Genomic DNA, 25,544 nt, shown 5'->3' with positions numbered 1-25,544 from the left:
TGTCTTTTCTCCACTGGCAATGGAGATTGGACATCTAATATACACCCTTCAATGCAACTTTTGTAAACACAATTCCATAAATTGCTTTCAGTAGGTATATGATCATGTTTTGATACATGGGGCTATATGTCTTCTATTCAACTTTTGGAAGATTAATTGTTCAAATTTTATTTTCAGAATGAAGTCCATCGATTGAAGAAGTTATACAATCTGGTGTTGTTCCCCGCTTTGTATGGTTGAGGTTTGGGCATGGAAGGCGATGGCTAGCGGTGAAGTAGTTGGTGAGATGGTGGTGGGTGAGATGTGTATGGAGAAATTGTGAGATGTGTAGGTGAGATGGCGGTGGGTGAGATGGTAATTTTGTTAAAAGATAAAATTATAATTTTGAAAAAATTCATTAAGTGTGTGGAGTAAGGAAACTTTGGTGTGTGGAAATAGAGACCTTGTTTGGTTTGTTTTTCAGAAAAATTTTTGGAAAAAATTCTCCACAAACAAATTTTCAAGAGTAATCGAATCAAACAAAATTTTTCAAAAAAAATCTCAAAATTTTATTTGGTTACCTACTTTCCAAAATCATTCTCTCTCATATACATCAAATCAATCATTTTTTTAAAAACTCTCTCTCCCAAAACAATTTTCTAAAATCATTTATAAAAAAATAACAAACCAAACAAAATTTCGTACTATTTATCTCAAAAATTACTCTAAAAGACAAACCAAACGCACCCAAAATTTCCCTATTCTCTAATGTCCATTCCGTAACCAAATCTGTAAACAATCCAAATTCCACATTTTACATTTATAAAATTATTACATCCAAACGAACAATAACAATGGCGGATCTACAATCTCCGGGGCCGCCTCGCCCCACCGCCGACCTCTTCGGAGACCCAGTCGACTCCCACCCGGTATGGTTCAAGCAATCCTCCTTCCTCCAACCCAACTTCGACTCCGAGTCCTACATCGCCGATCTCAGGACCTTCGTCCCCTTCGAAACCCTCCGATCCGAGCTCCATTCACATCTCTCCTCTCTCAAACACGAGCTCGTCGACCTCATCAACCGCGACTACGGCGATTTCGTCAACCTCAGTACCAAGCTCGTCGACGTTGACGCCGCCGTCGTCCGAATGCGCGCCCCCCTCTCCGAGATTCGCGAGAAGATCCTCGTCTTCTGCTCCGCCGTCGAGGCCTCGCTCCTCGCTCTGCAGACTGGTTTGCGGCAGCGAGCTGAGGCCTCCGCCGCCAGGGAGGTCTTGGAGTTGTTGCTTGATACGTTTCATGTTGTGTCTAAGGTATGTATGTATGTATGTATTCATTTCACATTACTTTCCGTTTGGTTCTTGAGAAAATGTAGTGATAAAACTATATATATATATATATTTGAAGAAAATGGATTTTCTTGTCTCTGTTGAAAATATGTGAGCCTAATACACAATTGACTTAAACTTGCATTTAGGTTGAAGTTTTGTATATTAGATTCTGAAATGAATAATAGAATTCAAGTCCTGTTTTGTTTGCAGAGCCAAAGTAGGAAAATTACCAAATTAGAATTGGGGGAGGGGGGTTCTTAGGATTTGATAGTTATGTTATGTCCTCAAAAATCGGAAAACAGAATTCAAGTTTGTTCAGCTTGCGAATTTGTGGCACCGTAGTAGAATCATTTTTACCAATGGCACGTCGTGTGCCTAAGTGCGAAAAGACAGTGCAAGCTTTGTGATGCCGAAACCTAAATGTTAAGTCAGCAACACTAACATTTGTTTGAGTTGAAGGTGTTATTTTCAGGGGTACTAATTGCGAAGGTAATTTCTGTTAGGAATTGAATGATACACCTAACTTGGATCGTTGAGACACAAAATACAAATAAGAACTTGAACAAGTAATGGAAAATCAAGCGCACACATAGGTTACAATGATTTACGTGGTATTTTATCATGCCCGACACATGACGAGTCCTTCGGGCATCACATCATCGCCATTACACCCCCATGTTGCAAACTTCCAAGCTGTGATGCACGGACGTAGACACGACACGGACATGCAATTTTTCAAAAAATGAGTGATACGACACGCTGGGGACACGTTTAATATATATAATTTTATTTATTTATTATATGTCTAAAATAAAAAGAAAATTATTAATTCTTATACAATTACAATAATAATAAAATTAATAAACACATTTTTTAAATTTTTTAATAAAAAATAAGTTTTTAAAATAAAAATAATTTATTCTATGAATTTTAGGTTTAACAAAAAATAAGGATAAAAAAAAAAAGAAAAAGAAAAAAAAAAAAGAGAGGGAGAGAGAAACGGGAATCAAGAAAAAGAGAAACAATAGAGGAGAGAGAGTGAAATAAAAAAGGCTGTGAGAGAGAGAGTCGGAAAAGGCAGAGACGAAAGGGAGGAGAGGAGGAAGAAAATGAAGAGAAAAAGAAGAACAGAGAAGATGGAGACAGAGACGAAGAGAAGAAGGAGAAGAAGAAGAGAGAAGATGAAGAATCATACCTCAGCTTCTTCGATTGATCTGAACAGGTTAGGCTCCTTGTTGTCCCTCGATCTCTCTCTCTTTCTCTGTCTCCTCTCCTCCCTCGATCTCTTTCTCTCTTTCTTTGTCTCCTCTCCAACAGTTAGGGCTTCTTTGATCCACTCACGCGTGTCCGAAAAGTGTCCCGAAGTGTCCATGGTGTGTCCGACTGGGAAATTTCAAAAAAAAAAAGGGGACACATTAGAGAGAGTGTTGGACACGTGTCTACTGCACGTCCATCGCGGGTTCGTGTCCGTGTCCGACACGTGTCCGACACTCGTACGTAGGGCCTGGGGACGTGTCGGTGCTTTATAGCTTCCAAGGCACCATGATCAATTGGGATTACATGCCTAGCCTAAGCGGGGGCATGTACACCGCCAAGTATGGAGCGCTTCAAGATAAATGAGTTAGGCCCTCGAACTTACCTACGCTCTCTTTTGGGTCCTTGGCTCACCCATGTTCACATGGCAGTTTGGCTCACTTATGTTCACATGGCAGTTTGGCTCACCTATGTGCTCGTTTGGGTCCTTGCCCTACATATGCTTACTTGGCGGCCTAAGGCTAGGCTCTTGGACCACCTTAATGTGCACTCATTCTACTTCAGCACTTGATTGCCTAGGCTAGTAGTAGGGCCTAGGCACCCCCGCTTGGGATTATTGGAGGATTGTGGATTGGACGCTAAGACTATGGAATCATCAAGTTTTTCCTTGGTTGTCTTCCTCTCAAGACAACTCTACCTTGACCAGGTTTGGAGGGAGGCGATGTTGACCTTACACCCATGCCTCTGCCTGCATGATATGTTGCCCAAAAATATCATACCTGCTAGCTACAGATGGCAGGAGGGATGGTATCAGCTCTTTGTCGAGTTGAGGAGAGCTCACCACCTATCCAACATGTTGCTTGGGCTCCAATACTATGGAGTTTATCTAACATATCGCATATGCAGCAGCTCACATCATCACACAACACCACATCTATCACAACACATAAACCCTAAGTGTTCAAGGTCTCTTATTGCCACCCTCTCTAACTTTGAACTTGCCTGGGTCTTCTACTCTTCATCTCCGGTGATCTCGAGCCATTGAAATTGATGTAGGACAGCGCTGTTCGGGGCAGTTTTGGGGCTGTGAAAACACTGAAATTTCGGAAAGAAAGAAAGAAAGTAAGAAAGAAAGAAGAAGAAGGAGAAGAAGAAGATGGATCTTGGAATCATTCCTAGAATCCTATAGGCATCACACTTAAAGTTAGGGTTGGATCACACAAACCCAAAAGAGGCTTCAAAGCTCTAAAAATTCTATAAAATATCAACTCTATTGAATTAGAAGTGTTACATGACTTTATATAAACTTAGAGACTTCCTTTTTCAACTAAAACTCCAAAATAGGAAACTACTAATATTTTGACTTCCAGAACCTATCTAAAACCAAATAAGAAGTATAAATAAAAACTAATTAAATAACTTGACCCACAAGACAACCCATGGACGACCCACAAACCCATGTCAACAAATATTAAAATTACCAAAATACCGTTGACCTAAAAATCCTAGAAACTATAAAATAGGACTATAATAATACTAGAAATATAATTATATATGAATTCTATCAGCTTTTCTTCGAAATCATGCCAATGTCTAAATATTACCACTTCTTTGAATTTAACCTTCCTTGAACTTCTTGTATTCTCCATCAGAAATGCTCTCCATCTTCCCACAAGTCCATAACTGACAACCTCTAACCTCTCTTACCCACACGTGGTTCATCCTAAAACTAGGGTTATGTCCACAGCTACTATAGTTTTACTATGATCAGAAAATTACAAGATACAAAGATATCATAGTTGTCTCCCCCTCAACTATAAAAATACACAAAAATTAAGGAAACGAGAAACGAGTGCAGAAATACCGAAATACCCTTGCTTCAAAATTTGTATCGATCGAGTGGTCAATGATTAGTACACTATTCCAACAATTTCTAATATTCAAAATTCAAGGTTTTAATTTTTTTAATTTATTTTTATTTTTTCAACCTACGGTTTCATATCAATAAGAAGATCCTTCTCTCTCGCTAAATTTTTTTTCGTGGTAAAATTAAATTCATTACACAAAGGGGAATACATCCCCTGGACCCCCCCCCCCCCCAAAAAAAAAAAAAAAAAAAAAAAAAAATTGCATTTGCAAGCTTTATGCTTCAAATTTTAGTTATTCTAGGAATCCATTAGTTTATTTACATTGTAGTGTGGTGACTTTATATATCTATTTTAAAATGCAGGTTGAGAAACTGATAAAGGAGCTGCCTAGTGTGCCTGCTGATTGGTCTAATGGCGATGTAAATTTTGCAGAGAAGGATCTGGATCACTTAAGCAACGGATTCTCCGTACAACACACTGAAAATGAAACAAATATTAGGGAGACTCAAAGCATGCTTTTGGATAGAATTGCCAGCGAAATGAATCGGTTTAAGTTCTACATCACTCACGCACAGGTCTATCTTGCTCTTGCACTCATGCCTACCCCATTAGCTTTCTCACATTTGTGTTATAATAGTTGCAGCAGCAATCTTATCCCATTTATTACATTTGTTCAATCTTTTATGTGGCAATAATGTTATTAAACTATCTTTGTTGACGATATAGTTCTCTATATGTATTTAATACCTTCTGTTTCTGTGACTCATGAGTCATCCATCTGTAAGTCTTTACTCTTTATGACTGTTTCATCTTGGAACTGAAACTTATACTGAATCAAGAATATTTCAAAGTCCACTATCTGGTGTTGTTCAGGAGCCTTACCAGCTTGATGTGAGCAGAATTTTTGATTTAATGAGATATTGAATAGGCTATGCTTGTTTGTGTTGTGGCCATTGTTCTCTTCATCTCTCTTCTCCTTTGTTCATCTCTTTTTTCCCCTACAGTGTGCTACATCAATGAGTCATTTTTTCGTCCATGATGGTCTAAGAAGTTGAGACATTAGCTTTATCAGGGATGGAAGTAGTCATTCTGCAGAAAAGAATGTGGATCTAGCAAGCAAGGAGAGAAATTATATGTGATGTAGTTCACACGCAATCCATTGTATGCACTTCTGACATCCCTTGTGGGAATTGAAATAGGAAAGGATGCAAATGGCTGAAACAATGTTTTCTTAAAAAGTATGAGAACCATATTAACCAACTTTCAGAGAAGATCCTAGAATTTGCATCACTGTGAGCAGGGCCGGCTCTGAGGTAAGGCGGGCAAAGCCGCTGCCTTGGGCCCCCACATTCTGTCTAAAAAATAAGACCCCGAAATAATTCCAATCTTAAGTTTTGTTTAATTCTTTTGGTCTTAAGTTATGTTTGGGTTATTAAAATAAAGTTGAATAGAGTAATCATTCTATCATAATGTCTATTTTCACGTTTGGTTTACTAAAAAGATTATAAACGAAATCATCGTTCACCATCGTGAGGAAATAGTAATAGTTTTATAAAGAGACTAAGGAACGGCTATTTCATTCAATCCAATTTCATTTTAGTGAACCAAACACTACATTATAGTATTAGTAGTTTAGAAATGAAGGTTTAGACAAACAATTGGATTGGTGAATTATTTAAAAATAATGGATGGTTGTTTGCCAAATGTATGAATTATTTATAGAATATTGTTTGACTATATGAATTACAATTGCTTCAGAAATAAATTTTTTAAAGTTGAAGTTAATCAAATTTTACAACTTAATTTACTACGTCAGGAAAAAGTGTGAATAAATTATAGTGTTAACAATTGAAAATGTTCGAAATTTATGTCAATAATTATGTGTAACATATGCAACAAATTTATAGAAGATACAGGTAAAAAATAAAAATAAATTGAAGATTGATACTATTTTATCAATATATATATATATTTTAAAATATGTATGAGAGCCAAGGGCCCATCTTCTAAGTTCGCCTTAGGCCCCCAGAAAGTCAAGGCTGACCCTGTGAGGTATATAAACTGAAAGTGTTGCACATCTACTTTTTAACATGTACTCCTGCGTGTAAGTTATGCTCCACAGTCTCTTACCTAAAGATCCTATAAATTATTGTCTAATGGTTGAAAGTCAATTGGTAATTAGTACTCTGTTCCATCCAAAGTTTAAACCCTTGGTTACAAACTGAACTAAAACTTAACATTGATGCCAAACTAAGACAATAAAAGTCAATTGCAGACTTATATTTGGGACAATAGAAAACAATCAGTGAACTTAACAACATTAAAGATTGTATGTAAATGTTTCAGAAAGTAAAAATTTAAAGGTTTGCATTTGGTTTGGTTTTGGATTATCATCATCATCGTTATTTTATTTCATCTTTCTTGGTAGGTGCTCTTGGATTGATTGTCAGTCACATGTTAATCCAGTTATTACTTGCCTGAAACCCAGAAGCAGGGTTTTTCCTTGCAAAATAAAATTTCCGAGAGCTATTTGGGGGTCAAAAAAAAAATGTGAAAATTGTTGAATTTCGTATACAAGAGCTAAGAAGTTTCAAGATCAAGGAGTTCATTTGTTTTTGTTTCCTCTAGACTCGACTTTGTTTGTCATCTGCAAAGAAGCATGGACACGGACACGTGACACGACACGGATACGACACGGACACGCAGACACGACAATTTTTGAAAAATGTAGGACACGACACGTGGGGGACACGGACAAAATATATAATTTTATATATTTATTATATGTCATATATATGAACATGTCATTCTAAGACAATAAATAAATACATTATAACACTAATTTCTATAAATTAACGTTATTTTTCCTTTATCATCTTATTCTAAGTTATTTTGTTCAAACTTATAATTAGTTTCGTGTGTCTAGTCGATGAACACGCATGTCCTTCAAGTGTCCGAAGAGTGTCCAAGTTTTAAATTCTTTATAAAAAATCAAGACACATTTGGATGAGTGTCGGACACGTGTCGGGAGAGTGTCTGATGAGTGTCGGTGTCCGACACGGACACGACATGGATACGCCACCTTTTTAGAAGTGTCCGTGCTTCTTAGGTCATCTGTGTATTTTCAATGATATTGTATTACAATTCCCATCTTAATTTTCTTTCCAGTCATGAAACAGGTTTTCTATTTATGGTGATCTTGGTATTGTCAACCAAAAACCATTTTTTTGGTGATAGAAGGGCTGGTAGGGATGCAATCGGTTCGGTATGGTCGGTTTTAGGTAAAAAATTACACAAAACCCATAATGTTTGATTTATTATTTTGAACACTGATACATGCCGCTTCTCCCATTAAACCGTACCAAACCGAACTGATTGAAACGGTTCGGTTTGGTGTGGTTTAATCGGTTTAGGATTTTTCAAACTTAAGTCACTTTTAAATATAACCACTAATCTATATAAAAACATTAAATTAGTTATTTGTTTGCCATTTCAAACATATCCAATCCATCCATTTAATGCATACTTTTCAATTCCTAAATTAACAAAAATAAAAACAAAAAAAAGTTTAAAAATACTAAGGTTTTAAGAATAATGAGTTAGAGTTAAGATTATATATAAGAAGAGTTTACAAACTTAGGTTATAAAGATGCTAAGGTTAATTAATTAAGGTTAATAATTTATTATACTTATTGCTGGAAATTGTGTTCATGCATATAATATGATAGTGGTGTTGGTGGTAGATAGTGGCATGTATAGAATATGATAGTGGTGTTGGTGGTAGATAGTGGTATGTATAGAATATGATAGTGGTGTTGGTTGTAGATAGTGGCATGTATAGAATATGATAGTGGTGTTGGTGGTAGATAGTGGCATGTATATAATAAGATAGTGGTAGATAGTGGTAATATATAATATGTAAGTGGCATATAATGGGTTATGATGATGTTTGTAATATCTCCTATATAAGGAGTGTCATTTGGTCTTGTAAGATAAGAAGTTTTGAATATAACAGAAATATATTCCTTCTTCCTCATATTTTCGGAGTTCTTCTTCTTCATATTTTCTAAGTTGGTATCAGAGCAACAAAAAACACAGCAGCCCTAAAACCGTCATAGCCATGTCGGAAGTCACGTCCGGAACCACTTCAACCCCTGCCGCTGCCATTCCGGTGAAAACGTCCAACTCTCACTCTGTCCAAATCACCACCATCCGCCTAAATGGTGATAATTTTCTCCGCTGGTCACAATCTGTCCGGATGTATATCCGTGGGCAAGGAAAGATCGGTTACATCACTGGTGACAAGAAGGCTCCTGCGGTTAATGATCCGCTGTTCGACAATTGGGACGCTGAAAACTCCATGGTTATGACATGGTTGGTCAATTCCATGGAGGAGGATATAAGCTCTAATTACATGTGCTATACTACTGCACAAGAATTGTGGGATAATGTTAGTCAGATGTATTCTGACCTAGGAAATCAATCTCAAGTTTTCGAATTAACTTTGAAGTTGGGAGAGATTCGTCAAGGAGATGATTCCGTCACCAAATATTTCAATTCGTTGAAAAGGTTGTGGCAGGATCTTGACATCTTCAACACATACGAATGGAAATCAGTTGACGACTGCAACCACCACAAGAAAACTGTGGAAGACAGCCGTATTTACAAGTTTCTTGCCGGCCTCAACATTGAGTTCGATGAAGTGCGAGGAAGAATTATTGGCAGACCTCCTCTCCCATCCATTGGCGAAGTATTTGCCGAAGTCAGAAGGGAAGAGAGCCGAAGGAGCGTCATGCTTAAGAAAAAAGGTAATGGTGAATCAATTGAAATTTCTGCTTTAATTAGCGATGCTGCGGCCAACAAGGCTGCAAATTACCAGCGCAGGTTTGATGATAAGCCACGGGTCTGGTGTGATTTTTGCAACAAGCCTCGCCATACACGCGAAACGTGTTGGAAGATTCATGGCAAACCTGTCAACTGGAAAAGCAGCAAACAAGGAGAGAAGAATCGTGGCTTTCCTACCGCTAATGAAGCCGATTCAGGTCCCTTCAACAAAGAGCAGATTGATCAACTCTTAAAGCTGATAAAATCCAACTCCTCAACCGGTACTCCTAGTGTTTTGTTGGCACAAACAGGTAGAAATCCTAAAGCCTTCTCTTGCCTAAACTTCTCTCCGTGGATCATAGATTCCGGTGCCTCCGATCACATGACTAGTTTTTCCCATTTATTTAGTACCTATTTCCCTTGTTCTGGTCATGACAAAATCAGAATAGCCGATGGTAGTTTTTCACCTATTGCAGGAAAAGGATTTATTAAACTAACTGAGAAAATTAATCTCAATGCTGTTCTTCACGTCCCCAACTTAGCCTGTAACCTTTTGTCTGTCAGTAAACTATCTAAGGATTCTAATTGTCGTGTTACATTTTTTGAATCCCATTGTGAATTTCAGGACCAGAACTCGGGGATGATGATTGGGCGTGCTAGGATGCTTGAAGGTCTTTACTACTTTGATGAAGTACCTGTTAGTAATAAAAAAGCTCAGAGCTTTAATAGTACCAGTTCAATCTCTGTTCGAGAAAAAATAATGCTATGGCACTATAGGCTAGGACATCCTAGTTTTCTTTATCTGAAACATTTATTTCCAGAATTATTTAAAGGGATTGATTGTTCTTCTTTTCATTGTGAAAGTTGCATTTTTGCAAAATTTCATCGCTCTACTTATTTGCCAAAACCTTACCAGGCTTCAAAACCTTTTTATTTGATTCATAGTGATGTTTGGGGCCCTTCTAAAATCACTACTCTTTCTGGTAAAAGATGGTTTGTTACATTTATTGATGACCATACCCGCTTATGTTGGATTTATTTGATGAATAAAAAATCTGACGTGAAAAATTTATTCACAAATTTTTACAATATGATTGAAAACCAATTTCAAACCAAAATTGGTATTTTACATTCTGATAATGGAACAGAATATTTCAATGAGCAGTTGGGTGAGTTTTTGGAAAAAAAGGGGATTTTTCATCAATCTACATGTCGGGATACCCCTCAACAAAATGGCATTGCAGAACGAAAAAATAAACATCTACTTGAAGTAGCACGTGCTATAATGTTTTACATGCATGTTCCTAAATATTTATGGGGTGAAGCAATTTTAACAGCCTCGTATTTGATAAACAGGATGCCTACAAAGGTGTTAACATACAAAACACCTTTTGATTGTCTCAAAACTTTTTTTCCTGACACGAGGTTGTTTTCTGATTTACCCGCCAAAGTTTTTGGATGTACTGCCTATGTTCATGTTCCCAGTCAATTTCGTTCAAAACTTGACCCCCGTGCTATAAAATGTGTTTTTTTGGGTTATTCCTCAAACAAAAAGGGGTATAAGTGCTTCGATCCTCAAAACAAGAAATTTCATGTGAGTATGGATGTGTCATTTGTGGAAACAAAATCCTATTTCCCCAACACTTCTCTTCAGGGGGAGACAAGTGGAGTAGAAGACCGTTTTTGGGATATTTCTATCCCGCTCCCCAATGTCATTTATCCTACACAAAAACCACATCTGTCTGATAATGATCACTTAGGAGAACCAAGTTCTATGGTGCCTAGTCAAGAAGATTCTTGTTTAGGGGGAGAAGTACTACAAAATGATCTAAATCCTGAGCTTCAGGTTTATACTAGGAAGCGATTTCATCTGAGGAATAATGACCCGAATGTCCATCCTAATGACCCGAATGTCCACCCGAGTTCTGGCATCGAAATTTTAGGTAATCCTATTCCTTCTATTTCCAACCTTGATGTACCTATAGCAATTAGGAAAGGTGTCCGAAATTGCATTAAACATCCTATTGCAAATTACCTCTCCTATCAAAGACTGTCTAAAAACCATAGAGCTTTCACATCTAGGATTTCACACTTGTTTGTTCCAAGGAATATACAGGAAGCATTGGATGATCCGAATTGGAAATTAGCAGTCATGGAGGAGATGAATGCTTTAAGGAGAAGTGGTACTTGGGAGATAGTTGATCTACCCAAAGACAAGAAAACAGTTGGGTGTAAATGGGTGTTTACGATAAAATGTAACGCAGATGGAAGCGTTGAGAGATACAAGGCGAGACTGGTAGCTAAAGGCTTCACTCAAACTTATGGGATTGACTATCAGGAGACGTTTGCTCCTGTTGCTAAAATAAATTCCATCAGAGTACTGTTATCTCTTGCAGTAAATTCAGATTGGTCTCTACATCAACTTGACATTAAAAATGCATTTCTCAATGGTGATCTTGAAGAGGAGGTGTACATGAGCCTACCGCCGGGATTTGAGCAGAGACTTGGAAGTGACAGAGTATGCAGATTGAACAAGTCATTATACGGACTCAAACAATCACCAAGAGCGTGGTTTGAACGCTTTGGGAAGGCAGTTATCAGTTGTGGCTTCTCGCAGAGTCAAGCAGATCACACAATATTTTATAAACATTCAAAAAACAGTAAAATTGCAATTTTGATTGTTTATGTTGATGACATCATTTTAACTGGTAATGATGAAGCAGAGTTAGCAGCCCTCAAAGAGAAACTCGCAAAAGAATTTCACATTAAGGATCTGGGAGCCCTCAAGTATTTCCTCGGAATGGAATTTGCAAGATCCAAGGAAGGTATATTCGTTAATCAGAGAAAATATGTTCTTGATCTCCTTGGAGAAACAGGTATGCTTGGTTGTAAGATGGCGGAGACTCCGATCGAGCCTAACTTGAAGTTACAAGCTGCTAAGGCTGAAGAAGTCAAAGAGAGAGAACAATATCAGCGACTTGTAGGGAAATTGATTTACTTGTCTCATACGCGGCCTGATATTGCCTTTGCAGTCAGCATGGTAAGTCAGTTCATGCACTCACCAGGGGCAGAGCACTTTGAGGCCGTTTATAAGATCTTAAGATATTTGAAAGGAACTCCAGGGAGAGGCTTACTATTCAAGAAACATGGACATCTTCAAGTTGAAGTATACACAGATGCAGACTGGGCAGGAAGTGTTACAGACAGGAGATCAACATCCGGATACTGCTCCTTTGTAGGTGGGAACCTAGTTACATGGCGGAGTAAAAAACAGAATGTGGTAGCTAGAAGTAGTGCAGAAGCAGAGTTCAGAGCTGTTGCCCATGGAATCTGTGAAGTAATGTGGATTAAAAGAATTCTTGAAGAATTAAAGCTTTCTCACCCGACACCTATGAAGGTCTATTGTGACAACAAAGCAGCTATATCTATAGCTCATAATCCAGTTCTACATGATCGCACAAAACATATAGAAGTGGATAAACATTTCATCAAGGAGAAAATCAATGCTGGCATAATCTGTATGACCTACCTTCCAACAGGTGAACAATTAGCTGATGTGTTAACGAAGGGACTACACAAGAAGCAATTTGATAAGCTGACTAGCAAGCTGGCTATGGAAGATATCTTCAAACCAGCTTGAGGGGGAGTGCTGGAAATTGTGTTCATGCATATAATATGATAGTGGTGTTGGTGGTAGATAGTGGCATGTATAGAATATGATAGTGGTGTTGGTGGTAGATAGTGGTATGTATAGAATATGATAGTGGTGTTGGTTGTAGATAGTGGCATGTATAGAATATGATAGTGATGTTGGTGGTAGATAGTGGCATGTATATAATAAGATAGTGGTAGATAGTGGTAATATATAATATGTAAGTGGCATATAATGGGTTATGATGATGTTTGTAATATCTCCTATATAAGGAGTGTCATTTGGTCTTGTAAGATAAGAAGTTTTGAATATAACAGAAATATATTCCTTCTTCCTCATATTTTCGGAGTTCTTCTTCTTCATATTTTCTAAGTCTTATTAATATCATTATATTATTAGATTATATATATATATATTATAAATAAAATATATGTTGAAGCGGCTGGTTTCGGTTTGGATCGGTGCACAATGTGCTTAAACCGATACCAAATCGAAAACCGAAAAAAATCAAATTTAAAAACTGCACAGACTGATTCTTGTTAAAAAACAGACACAATATAGCCGGTTTGGTCTGGTTCAATCGGTTTGGTCAGTTTTTTTGGTTTTTCTTACATCCCTAAGGGCTGGTTTGTTTTCAGCTTGTCTGTCTATTTCACCATGCTGGCAATTTGTACAACTTTGCTTTGGTGGTAATCTACACTCCTCGAAAGCAACTATTTTGTTTTTGGAAACTTGTGTCTCTTTTTGTAGGGGGCAATGGAAACAAATTTGATTTGTTGTATGCCACTAATGCTTAATGGTTGAGATAATACTTTTCCAATCAGACTGGCTAATTGGAGTGAAACATTGCATGTCCAATTTGGGAATGTAGTATGGCTTGAATTGTGGTTCATCAATTCCTTTTTTGGCATAGATAATTATTTATTTTATTCATTTGTGCTTGAGCTGGTTTTGTGCATGCATTGAGTTGACATTGCCTGATGTGAAGAATCAATGACCTGTGAATGGTTGTATTAATAATTTACACATTTTCCTTTTCTATATTATGGCAGTACAGAACTTGCCTTTTATTGAGAACATGGAGAAGAGGATACAAAATGCTAGCCTATTATTGGATGCTAGCTTGGGGCACTGTTTTGTAGATAGACTGGAACACAGGGATGCAAATGTCATATTCAATTGTTTACGGGCATATGCGCTATTGATAACACCAGGAGTGCTGAAGAAATTTTTCGCTCAACTGTTGTGGCACCATTGATTCAGAAAATTATTCCACACAGTTCATCGGGGGTGGTTGGTGGGGGGGCATCAGGAAGATGAACTTGAAGAGGATTATAAGCAAATCAAGCAATATATAGAGAAAGATTGCAAATTTTTACTTGAAATTTCCTCTACAGGTATGTAATAATGCAAACAACATAACATGCACTTCAACTATTGCATTCTATTTGAACCTTCTATTAAAGGTGATACTTTTCTTTCATGCAAACACAAACTAATGACGTTATCATGCTTTTCTTTTGAGTAGTGTCTCTTGATATATGAATCTTTGTTGGTTTAATCACCGATATTTGTTTTGCTCCAAGGCTTACATTTATAACGGATCCTTTATCAGAGAATCATATTTTCTAGGGTAAATTACACATACACTTGTTGAGGTTTTCTTAAAATACGAATTGCCTCCTGTGGTCATGGAAATTACATCCCGTCCCTTCAAGTTTCTAATTGCATAACAAATGACTCATTTTATTAATAAATTGTTAAGTCAATTAATAGTTTTTAATAATGTCAAAATTATATTTAAATTAACAATTTATGTAATTTTATTATTGTATAAGAGAATAGTTAAGAATTTCATTTTTTTTTTGTCAATCCTGTTAAATAAAAATTTTTGATAATGGGGTATTTGTAATTTCTAAGACCATAAGGGACAATTCATATTTTAAGTAAACTTCAGGGGATGTATTTGTAATTTACCCTAGTTTTTATTTGTGTTATTAAAGGCGTGCCTAGGACCAAGGCGCAGTCAGTGCGCTTTGGAACATCTCAAGCCAACCAATGTAAAACAAGCCCCATAAAGGCACATGAAGTGTGCGCTTTAGGCTTAAGCTTAACGTGCAAGACTTGTACATTTTTTTTTTTTAAATGTTTGTTTATTACAATTACAAGCATTGATTTCACTTATTATTATTATTTTTTTGTTTACATGCGACTAGAAAGGATTAAACTCCAAAACATACATTACAACCCGACACTTTTCGAGTCCTAAGGTTTCTCTTAAACCAAATTAACAGTTGGTGCTTCAGTGAGCTGCCTATGCTTTTAATAAACTGGTTTCTATTTTAATAGCTTCTTGCTTTGTCATCTGGCCATTTTGTGTTGCATCTTGACTGCCCTAGATCTTTTGTAAATAAAGCATGGATGGCTTTATGTTCTTCCAAATTTTCCTTTTGTTCCCTATTTATTTGATGGATTTGATAATTACACCAATGAGCAAAACCCTTTCTCTGTCCATTCATTCTTTTTCTTCTTCATTCATCATTTTCTTTCTTAATCTTCCCTTCATTTGGATGATAGATCCAATCCATATAAAGAAAATTGGATTTCTGCAGCATATTCTGAAATGACAAATGGGATGCTCTTACATTTGCCTTAATGTTAATTTGCTAGTTTTTTCCCCCCATATTTATGAAATTGTTGTACTGTTTGATGTATGCAGAAAATTCAGGTTTACATGTTTTTAGCTTCCTTTCCAATTCAATCCTTATAGAGGTTCTCTCAGCAATCCAAAGGGGAAGACCATGGGCCTTTTCACCTGGAAGACCTACAGAATTTCTGAAAAATTACAAATCAAGCCTAGATTTCTTGGCTCATTTAGAAGGTAGAGTTTTTTTTTCTTTTCTTTCTTTTTCTTCTTCTTCTTCTTCTTCTTCTTCTTCTTCATTTTTTTTTTTTTTTTCTATTTTTTTTTAAGTCTGGATTTAGAAGATAGTTGCAAGACTTACTTCTGTACTGTCTGTATTTACATTTTCGACTGCTAATGATCACCTTGTTTTGTGCTTATATGTTGTTAATTCCTGTTTATAACATCCATTTGTCATGTAAGGCTATTGCCCATCCAGATCTGCTGTTGCCAAATTTCGAGCTGAGGCTGTCTACGTTGAGTTCATGAAGCAGTGGAATGTTGGAGTCTATTTCTCATTGAGGTACTCAACGCTGTTCTTTGATGGTTCTTGTTAATATCAAAACTGTGTAAATTACAATTTAGCGCTGCAATTGTACTCCTCTACTCCCCCCAAAGGAAAGAAGAAAGGAGGAAAGAGGAAAGACATGACTGACTGACTGATATAATTTAAATTTACCTAAGGTTCCAGGAAATAGCTGGGGCTTTAGATTCTGCACTTGCAGGTGCTAGCCTTGTCCCAATTCAAACCTCACACTCAGAGAGAAGAAATTCTCAAGATTTAACATTAAAACCAAGTGTTACTCTTTTGGAATGCTTGAAGTCGTGCTGGAGAGAAGATGTTGTTGTTCTTTCTTTCTCTGACAAGTTCTTTCGCTTGTCTTTACAGCTTCTTTCTCGGTGAGTTTGTATTTGGAACTTTGCAGTTGCATTTTCCATGTGTTGGTCTAATTTGCTGACATGTTGAAATATGTGACTACATTATGCTTATAGGTACTCCAATTGGTTGTCATCTGGATTGGCTGCTCGCAAAGCTGGTAATGAAGGTTCCAATCCTGGTTCTGAATGGGCTATTTCTGCTGTTCCAGATGATTTTGTTTATGTATGTATTGTTTCTAGATTTTACCATAATATACTTTCTTCCGTTGGAATGAGCTTATTCGTGGTCTTCTTCTTTCCTGATTTTTCTCTGTAGACATTTTGCCAATGACAATATTGTTTTGTTGGTTGATATTATTTGTTATTGGCAAATCATTTTAGGACTGAAGACCATTTGATGCAAAAATATTCATGAGATCAATATCTTTTTGGTATTCAAACTGTGAATCATGCAAATGAAAATTCTTCAGCTATAGTAGAAAAAGTTACTTCTATGCTGGCACAAAATTAGAGATATACTTCATGACTTGCACCTAATCTATTCTAACAAATAAAGTAACATGATAAGGTCTTGGAAAATACTAGACTATCTAGTAACCTTGGTAGACAGTCAAAGGATGTATCTTCCAGTTCCAGAGAAAGCATGTGGCAGAAGTGACTGTTCATTTGTTTTCAGGATATGATTGTGATAAGCATATGTCAAAGCTGAACCTAGCAAATTATCTTATTGCTTCAGCCTGATGATGTGATGATGTGGCCTACAAATGGAAATATACGAGGGGCCGTGATGCATATGATTATATGTTCTTTATATGGTTGTTACAATCCCAAACTGTTACGATCGGTTTTAGAAAAATAATTTTTGATTGTGTAGAAAATCCCTTGGAGGTAGGTGTTACATGGTATTGGGTGGAACTTAATCCCAAAAGCTAGCTATTGAGGTGAGGGTGCCCTCACGCTTATATGCTTAACATTACTTTAGTACTTAGGCAATGTGGAACTTCGCCTCACAGTAGGATCACACAATTTTGGTGGCTGGATATTATGGATCTTGCAATTCCAATTTGGGCCCTGTTCTTACCTTATCCATTTTTTAGGCCTTGTCTTGTTTACTTTGTTGGCTTTTTGTTATTTTTGTTTGTGGCCTAAATACTCATTTTAAACTAGGTCCAAACAAAATAAAAATTAAGTGAAGTTAAATCAAATAGACTCAAAAACAAATTAGGGCAATTGGCATTCATACGTCACTGCGATCCGGGAAACTAAAGAGCTAAAGGAACATGGATACAATCCAATCATCTCCATCTCCCTCTCTAACCTACTCCTCTCTCTCTCTCTCTCTCATTCCATAATCTTGCATAACCTTTCATTTCATTGCTTTTCCTCTGCCTTTTTTTTGTTTTATCCATTTAATCAAATAGCCTTAGATCTATTTAATTTTTTTTTTAATTCTCTCTTTTCTTTTCTTTTTTTTTTTTTCCCCCCCCTTCGATTTCTTAGAGTATCATTTTCATGTTTATATTTGCTTTTCTTCTTTTTCTTCACAATTGTACATTAACGACAAACCTCTTGTTTGACGCCTTTTCCGGCTCTTTACCTTTTTCCTTTTCACGAATCAAAATATTTTTTCTTTTTTTTTACAAAATTCGTTTTTTCTTTGTTGTTCTTTGTTTAATTTATTGCTACTTCCAAATGCAATTACCTCAGATTTTTTTTTACTGTGTATAAAGGTCTATTTTTCTTTTATTTCTCTCTATTGTCAATCTATTTCTAAATCAAGCTCTGTTTATTTATTTTTCACCTTTTCTTTTGTGCCATTGACCTCCAATGTAAATGTACCCCAAAAAAAAGCATAAAAAATCTATTACATAGCTCTTCTTCTCCACCTCTAATTTTTTTTTCATGAAATGTAAAACTTTTACATCAAGGTCTGTATTATATAATGTTTATATTTATTTGGTTTATTTTTTTCCATAATATTTTCTGCTTTGTGTGTGTGTGTGTGTGTGTAATTTAGGCTCATTCTGTGTCTACTAAAAAAATTTAATTCATGATGTAATTATTATGAATTTTTCTTTTCTTTTTTCGGTAGGATCTTATGATCCACCATCCAATCACGTAAACTCCGCCAACGATGGACGTACAAAAAGAGCTCTCTCTCTCTCTGAGATGATAGCCTCTTCTGAGTTTGTTAGTTGATCTTTAGCTTTTTAGTCCAATTACACTTTAAATATACTCAGTTGTATCCTTGTAGTGATAGTTTCTTGGTGATCAAACCCTTGATTTCTGTTTGCGAACAAGTAGTAGTCACCTTATATTGCATTCTGTGTTTCAACTAGTCTTTACTCGTTGCCTTAGGTGTTCTTGTTATGGTCAAACCCCTGTTTGCCTTTTGGTAATCAACTGTAATCACCTTATATTATATCACGTCCTGTGCTTCAATATTCCTGTACATGCGGCTGCCTCATAGGCATTGCTTGTTGCTAATTAAACCTGACTGCCATATTGTGAGCTGCAAGGTCGCGGATGCAAATTAATGGCATTTTGGTGTTACCTTTATATTTCCCAGTTTTGTGCTAGTGTTAGTATGGATCCATCTACTCCTCTCGGCAACAATACTATTGTTAATTTTATTCACACAAATAAAAGCTTGCCTTAGGTTGAGCCACACAATTATGATTAATTGGGTTATAATTGGCATAAATCCTTGTCTCGACTTTCATTTCCATTGACTTTTATGTCCAGATTTTATGCAATTATTTTATTTTATTTTTTACTGTCTCCTGGATTATGGTGTTCTATAAGAGCTCTTATTTTTGCATACTTTGACAAGCCCCATTTTATTTGCTGCCTTATTTAAAAGTCTTACGCATCTTTGTGACGAGAAATGTTGGCAGCCTAATTGATGCCATATTCGGTAGATAATTATGCTTAGCTGCATGTTAATGGATTTCATGTGTTGCAGATAATTCATGATTTAAATTGTCTAGTAGCAGAGATTTGCAGTGATTTCTTGCGACATGTAATTGGGCTTCTAAGTTCATGCTCCACTGAAGTACTTGAGCTTGTAGAGCAAAGCATTTTACAGGGTGCAAAATCTCTAAAGGATCTTATACCTATTGTGATGAATTCAATAATAGAAGCAGTAGTTAAGAAGTCTGTTGAGGTAAGCTACATACTTTGTAGAAGGTTCTGTTTTAATTATTATGCAATGAAAAATATATGGAGGCATGCTATGAAGATCTGATTCTTTTTGTTAAATGTGGGAATGCTGTGAAGACCTGGCAATTCTACTTGGGTTCTTCCAAAGTTGTCATTGATCATCCATGTTTCTGCACCCTAATTTGTCTTTAATATATTTTGTTCAAAAATATTTTAGGCCTTGAAACAGTTGAAGGGAATAACTGCGACTTACAGGATGACTAATAAGCCTCTTCCTGTTAGGCATTCACCATACGTGTCAGGTGTACTACATCCTTTAAAGGTAAGTAGTCTGCGTTGTATATTTTATATCACTTTTTTCTCAGTTTTGAATGTAAGATTTATTTGTGTGGATGCCTCTGGTTCAATGGCAAATGATGTTACCATTTATTTTTCTACAAATGCATGGATCCTTCCATCGGAAAGCATCATTTTGCTTCCCTTCAGCTGCACTGTTGTAATTTAAATGATGCAACCTTGATATCAGACTTCTGTAATGTTTTATTATAAAGTGATTTACTTGGTTATAGAAGCATGGCACTTTAATTTGGATACAATTACTGTGGTGTCATGCCCTTATACAATGGTCCCATTTGGTATCACCCATAAGCTAGCTTTTTAGATCATTAGCTTAAAAGAATTAAAATAAGTAATAAATCTGTTTAGTACAACTTTTGATAATCTGTTAAAAAGTTGAACCTGTATGGATAAGTAAGCTATCACATAGCTTTTTGGTTGTGTAAAAATATCCAGAATGCCTTCAAAAGTTATAATCAGGGCCATTAGTTTAAAAAAACAAGGAGTTGTAGCTTAAAAAAGCTCACTTTTTTGGCCAAATAAGTTATTTTTTAAAATTGCAACCAAACACCAGTAGTTTATGTTTTTTAGAAAATAAGCTGAATAAGTTGAAGTGTAAGTGTTACCAAACGGGGCTAATAGCTATTGGAGTCATGGTCTAGAGGGTAGGATTTTATGATACTGATACTGGATAATGGCCAGCACCTTTTGGTTTTGTGAAGTAAAAGCTGTTTATTACTATGTTAAGTGGACAAGTGCCTAGAGTTTGGAGTGCGCTGCTTGACTTGGATAATAGTTCCAAGGCATAAATATATAATGTCTCACATATTTGTTTATTTTGATTCATCGTGCTAAGAAACACATGATACACAGCTGTGATGGAGGGTACAAAATATGGGCGAACTAGTTGATGGTTTAGACAACTTTCAAGAGAAATAATTACTGTATTAATTCCTTCATTTTATTCATAATGGATCTTGCTGTCAAATTTAAATCAAACTTTTCTTTTTCAAAATTGATACTCTCTCTGACAATTACAGATTTGTGAGATTTGTGGACAATGTCAATTACTTATATTACAGTTGACCCCATTAATATGAGAAAATGACACTGGCCTCCTCTTTTAAATTCACTCAACACTTTACCCCTTGCTGTTAAGCATATGGATGGAAAATGATGAAATCATTATTTTTAACAATAAAATACCCAATTTACCCTTGATTATCCATGTGGGTACAATTCGATACCCATTTTTAAGTTGTCTAAACCGTCACGTTAAAAATAGGATATCATTATATTCTCTCATTTTTCTCTCACCACTACCACACAACACCACTACTTTTGCCTCCATCACTGCCACAGCACCACACCCAACCATTCAACAGCTCCACCACCTCGATAGCTATCTCCATGGCACCACCAGTGCCAAACCCACTGTCACACCCTGAAATTATAGACAAAGATTGGACATTTAAGCATACAAGAAATAAGAACATAAATTGAAATGGAAGAAAGAAGGATAAGTCGATAATTACACGATGGAAGTCTAAGAGTTTCGCGCTCCGAATTCATACATTATCACACCCACAATAAAAGGATACGAAAAGGTACACATGCCACCATATTCATGTTCCTACATAACATGAATATGGAACATGTATCCTACATCAACTACACCATCAAAAGAAGTCAACTGCCCTATGGCTTTACACAAAATAAGAGGGTATTCCCTCCATCAATTAAGTGTTCGAAAGTATATACTAAATTAATTACATCAAAAGGGCCTGAGCCGATTGCACAAAAATCACAAAAACAAGGGTTACACTAGCTCAACGACTCTTCAAGTCATGAACGAGATAGTGGCATGCCATCTGAATCTGAAAAGTTTGTCTACAAAGGGTGAACCAAAGTCTAGTAGAGATTTTTATACTAGAGCAATATGCATAAATATTGAACATGATCATGATGCAAGTCATACATATAATAGTTTCAATGAGAGTTTAGCACACACAACATAATTGAACATACACAACATTCTCGAAATTCAACACAACCAATTATCTTCATTGAATTAAACCATCAACATATACATAATGAATCCTAGGCTAGTCTCTGCCAGTGGTACTCAACTAGTAACCACCAAAACTCCCCCATTTAACCGGTTGCTAGCCAGAGGCACGTAGTACCTATTCTCGCGCGGGTTTTTAGTCTTTCACATGGACACTCTCGCCACCTTAATTCTCAAATTCATACTACCCGGATTCATTATTCAAACCAAAGATAATTCCCCAATTCAATATCATCAATAGATAAATAACAAGATGAATTTCTCCATAAATCCCAAGAATAACTCGTTGCACAAACATTCAACTTAATTTTTTTTTTTTAACATTCAATAGCAGTCTCACAATTTAAAGACAAGGCATCCAAATCAAAGTTATATGATTTTCTTAACTAAAGAAAATCTTCAATACCAACATTTTTACAATCATTTCAATATTTAGAGAATAATAAGATCAAATCTAACCCCATACTTACAAACAATTAAGAGTTCTAAGTTTTTCACCTTTTGAAACCAATATGAGAAAGACGTAGGGTTTTTTTTCCTAGAAAATTTGGGGCTTTTCTTTCCCCCTTGCCTACTTCATTATTACTTTACCACTCAAATATTTATTGAAGAATTGTAGAGATAGGACACAATTTTGTTTTCAAGAAAACCCTCCCTCATGCATATGAGAAAAACCTTTGACATTTTAACACAAATTCTTACCACACATCAACAAATAAACATATATTGAACCAAAACTAGAAACCTACCTCTATCTTGAGAAGAGAAGAAAGCCCTAGAGCGCTAGGTTGCCCAAAATCAAGATTTCTTTGGTAGCTAGGAAGCCCTTGATTTGTTCTTCAATTTGCCTCAAGAACTATGCTCAAAATCTTGCCCTAACTAGATGAAATCTAACCTTGGATAGAAGTTTTGGGGGAGTGTAGAAAGGAAGAGAAGATTTGGTGCAGAGAGGCGAGTTAAAAGAAATGAGAGAGAAAGGAGTTTTGGGGTCAAATTTGATGAAAATGGGTCAATTTTCAAAGTTGAAAACACATTTTGCCGCATGTGCGGGACCCAAAGCCACACATGCGGAATGTGCCTGCCGCACATGTGGGGCCCAAGGTCGCACCTGTGGAAATTCTCCCAGAATTCTCCACCTTCATTGCATGGATCTGCACGTGCGGGAATACCCACTGCATGTGCAGTGGCACCTGTTAGATTCAGAAAATTGTGGAGGTTTCTATGCCTCAAGTTTGTGTCCCGGGATTCAACCATCAACAATCAAAATCCATTTAAGAGTAAAACGTCCCCAATTTCTACAACAGTAATAACAATAACAAGACATAGTTTAATGCATCAATGATCTTGAACTGTGTCGATGAACCCGTGTTTGTGTGTTAAACTAGAATCTAATACTCGTGGTATTACAACTACCACCGTCCCTCTCTTTCTTCTCCACCTCTATCATATCTCACCCACCCACCGACATGGCCACCATCACATACAAACCTGCCACTACCGGATCAACACCTTCGCCATCGATGCTCATACTCTTGTTGCGATTAACGTCTAGTCTTGTATCCATTGATGTTGTGAAAGTGCAAACCAATGCAGATCATTAAAGTCACCAAATTGCTAGAATTTTGGGGATTTTGTTTAGGTTTCAAATGATGGTCAGTGTCATTTCTTTGAAACACATTGAAAATTAAGGATCTATGGGGGTGCCTATATATAGTAGTCACGGTCATAGTGGTAGCAGAAAGCTGATTGGTGAAAGAGATTGTGATTTTAAAATCGAGGATCTATGAGTTTGCGATTTTAATGGAGAGAAAGAGAGACAGAGTGATGTCTGAGAGATTGAAGAGGGAGAGTGAGAAAGGAGTTGGCAGTGGGGTTCGTAGGGCCAAGGACATTTTTGCCATTTCATGTCACCCGTTAATAGAGAACGTTTAAGACCCATTTGGTGAGCTGAGTCTCGTTTCTTCATACTAAGGTTAACTGTAATTTGGACAATTTTCAGTAGAGGTCAGTGTAGTTTGCCCCAATTTTTTTTAGGATAAGTAATCCGTGGTTGCCGAAAAAATCTGATTGAAGTTAAGTTGAAGTTGTTTTCCAAACTACGCATGTCTGGTTTTTAACAAACAAACTCTTCAAAAAGGGTTCCCATTGCAGACGTGACACCCTTCTTTGAACAATTGATTTCCTTTCATTAACATATGAAAAGTTCTGTAGTAATTTTTTTTTATAGCCCTCGCAGTGTGTGCACCCTTATTCGCATGCTCATGATCTTCCTTTTAATTAATTTTTGCATGTTCAGCCCCTGTTTGGAAACTTTTTGCTATAGAAAAGAAATTTTTATTCCGTTTCCGGATATCTTAACCCTCTATATAGTGTGCACTTGTGTGGCCATATTTATCAACTTGATTACTTTGAGATATTGAAACATGTGTTGAAACACTCCCTGTTTCCAGGCGTTTTTGGACGGAGAGCGAGCTAACACGTATTTGATGAGGGATATTAGGGATGAACTCTTACATGGTGCTGCTTTTGAGATAACTGGTCATTATCATGAATCAGTTGCGGATCTTGTTAGTTTGGTTAGTATGAAGATCACAATATCTACTCTTCTGAGATTTCTACTTTTTTTTGTCAGCAATCTTTTATCTTAGACAGTCTTGATTTAAAAGCTTTCAAACATGTTGACCAGGCAAAGAAAACGGACTCTTCACTTCAGAGAATTCGTCAGGGTGCACAAAGGCGAGGTGGAGCAAGCTCTGATGTCTCTGAAAATAATGTGTCCAATACTGATAAGATCTGTATGCAATTATTTCTTGATATTCAGGTTAGCCTCATCCTCGTACAAATCTTAGTGTGTGGCTGTGTGTGGATGCACATTCCTGTTCGTGTTTGTGTTCAAGTCTTGGAGTCATCAATGGGTGGTTGATTGGAAGATTTTTCACAGTTGTGATTTTATTTTCTGCTTTTTTTTTTTTAAAATTTTTATTTTATTTTATTTTCAAGACTGTTGTGATTATATTTTGGCTATTCGTTTTATTGAACAGGAATATGGGCGCAACCTCTCTGCGCTTGGGGTTGAAGCGGCAAAAATTCCTGCATACCGTTCCTTGTGGCAGTGTGTTGCCCCAACAGACAGTCAAAATACAATTAGTTTCTAGTTTTTGGCTTTCAGCATACCACCACCAAGGATGCATTTGGCTGCTGTTTACCTTGCGCAATGGGGGAAAGAAGGCATTTTGGCAGCGGCCAGCAAGTGGGCATAGTAACATAGAAATACCATTTTTTATTTTTTTCGCTCAATTTTTATTCTATTGTAGGTGTTTTTTTGTTGTGTAACAGTTTTTTTATTTTTTTATTTTATTTTTATTTTCAGTAGTTGCATGTTGAGATACGTGCTTTTCCAGTAGCTCATCTTACAGGGTGAAATACAGAGTTCTGTATATTTTAGATAATTCTTAGTTGGTTGCGAATAATAATAAAAATGAGAATAGTTAAGCATTCTTTCAACAAA

The 25,544-nt window shown here is 36.4% G+C and overlaps 1 pseudogene across 1 annotated transcript; it reads left to right on the top strand.

Annotated features, from left to right (window-relative positions):
- Window positions 1-674: 674 nt before the first annotated feature.
- Window positions 675-25,544, top strand: LOC145813646 (conserved oligomeric Golgi complex subunit 2-like; annotated as a pseudogene). Its single transcript, XR_014356847.1, has 12 exons — window positions 675-1,292; window positions 4,795-5,007; window positions 13,966-14,305; window positions 15,628-15,789; window positions 16,015-16,114; window positions 16,276-16,491; window positions 16,585-16,693; window positions 19,436-19,636; window positions 19,850-19,954; window positions 24,487-24,612; window positions 24,723-24,857; window positions 25,078-25,544. The product of XR_014356847.1 is annotated as a conserved oligomeric Golgi complex subunit 2-like (transcript).

The sequence above is a fragment of the Camellia sinensis genome, chromosome 15 (assembly GCF_055761805.1).
Source record: "Camellia sinensis isolate YWXY chromosome 15, ASM5576180v1, whole genome shotgun sequence".
NCBI classification, from domain to species: Eukaryota; Viridiplantae; Streptophyta; class Magnoliopsida; order Ericales; family Theaceae; genus Camellia; species Camellia sinensis.
This window is presented reverse-complemented; position numbering and strand designations above follow the sequence as displayed.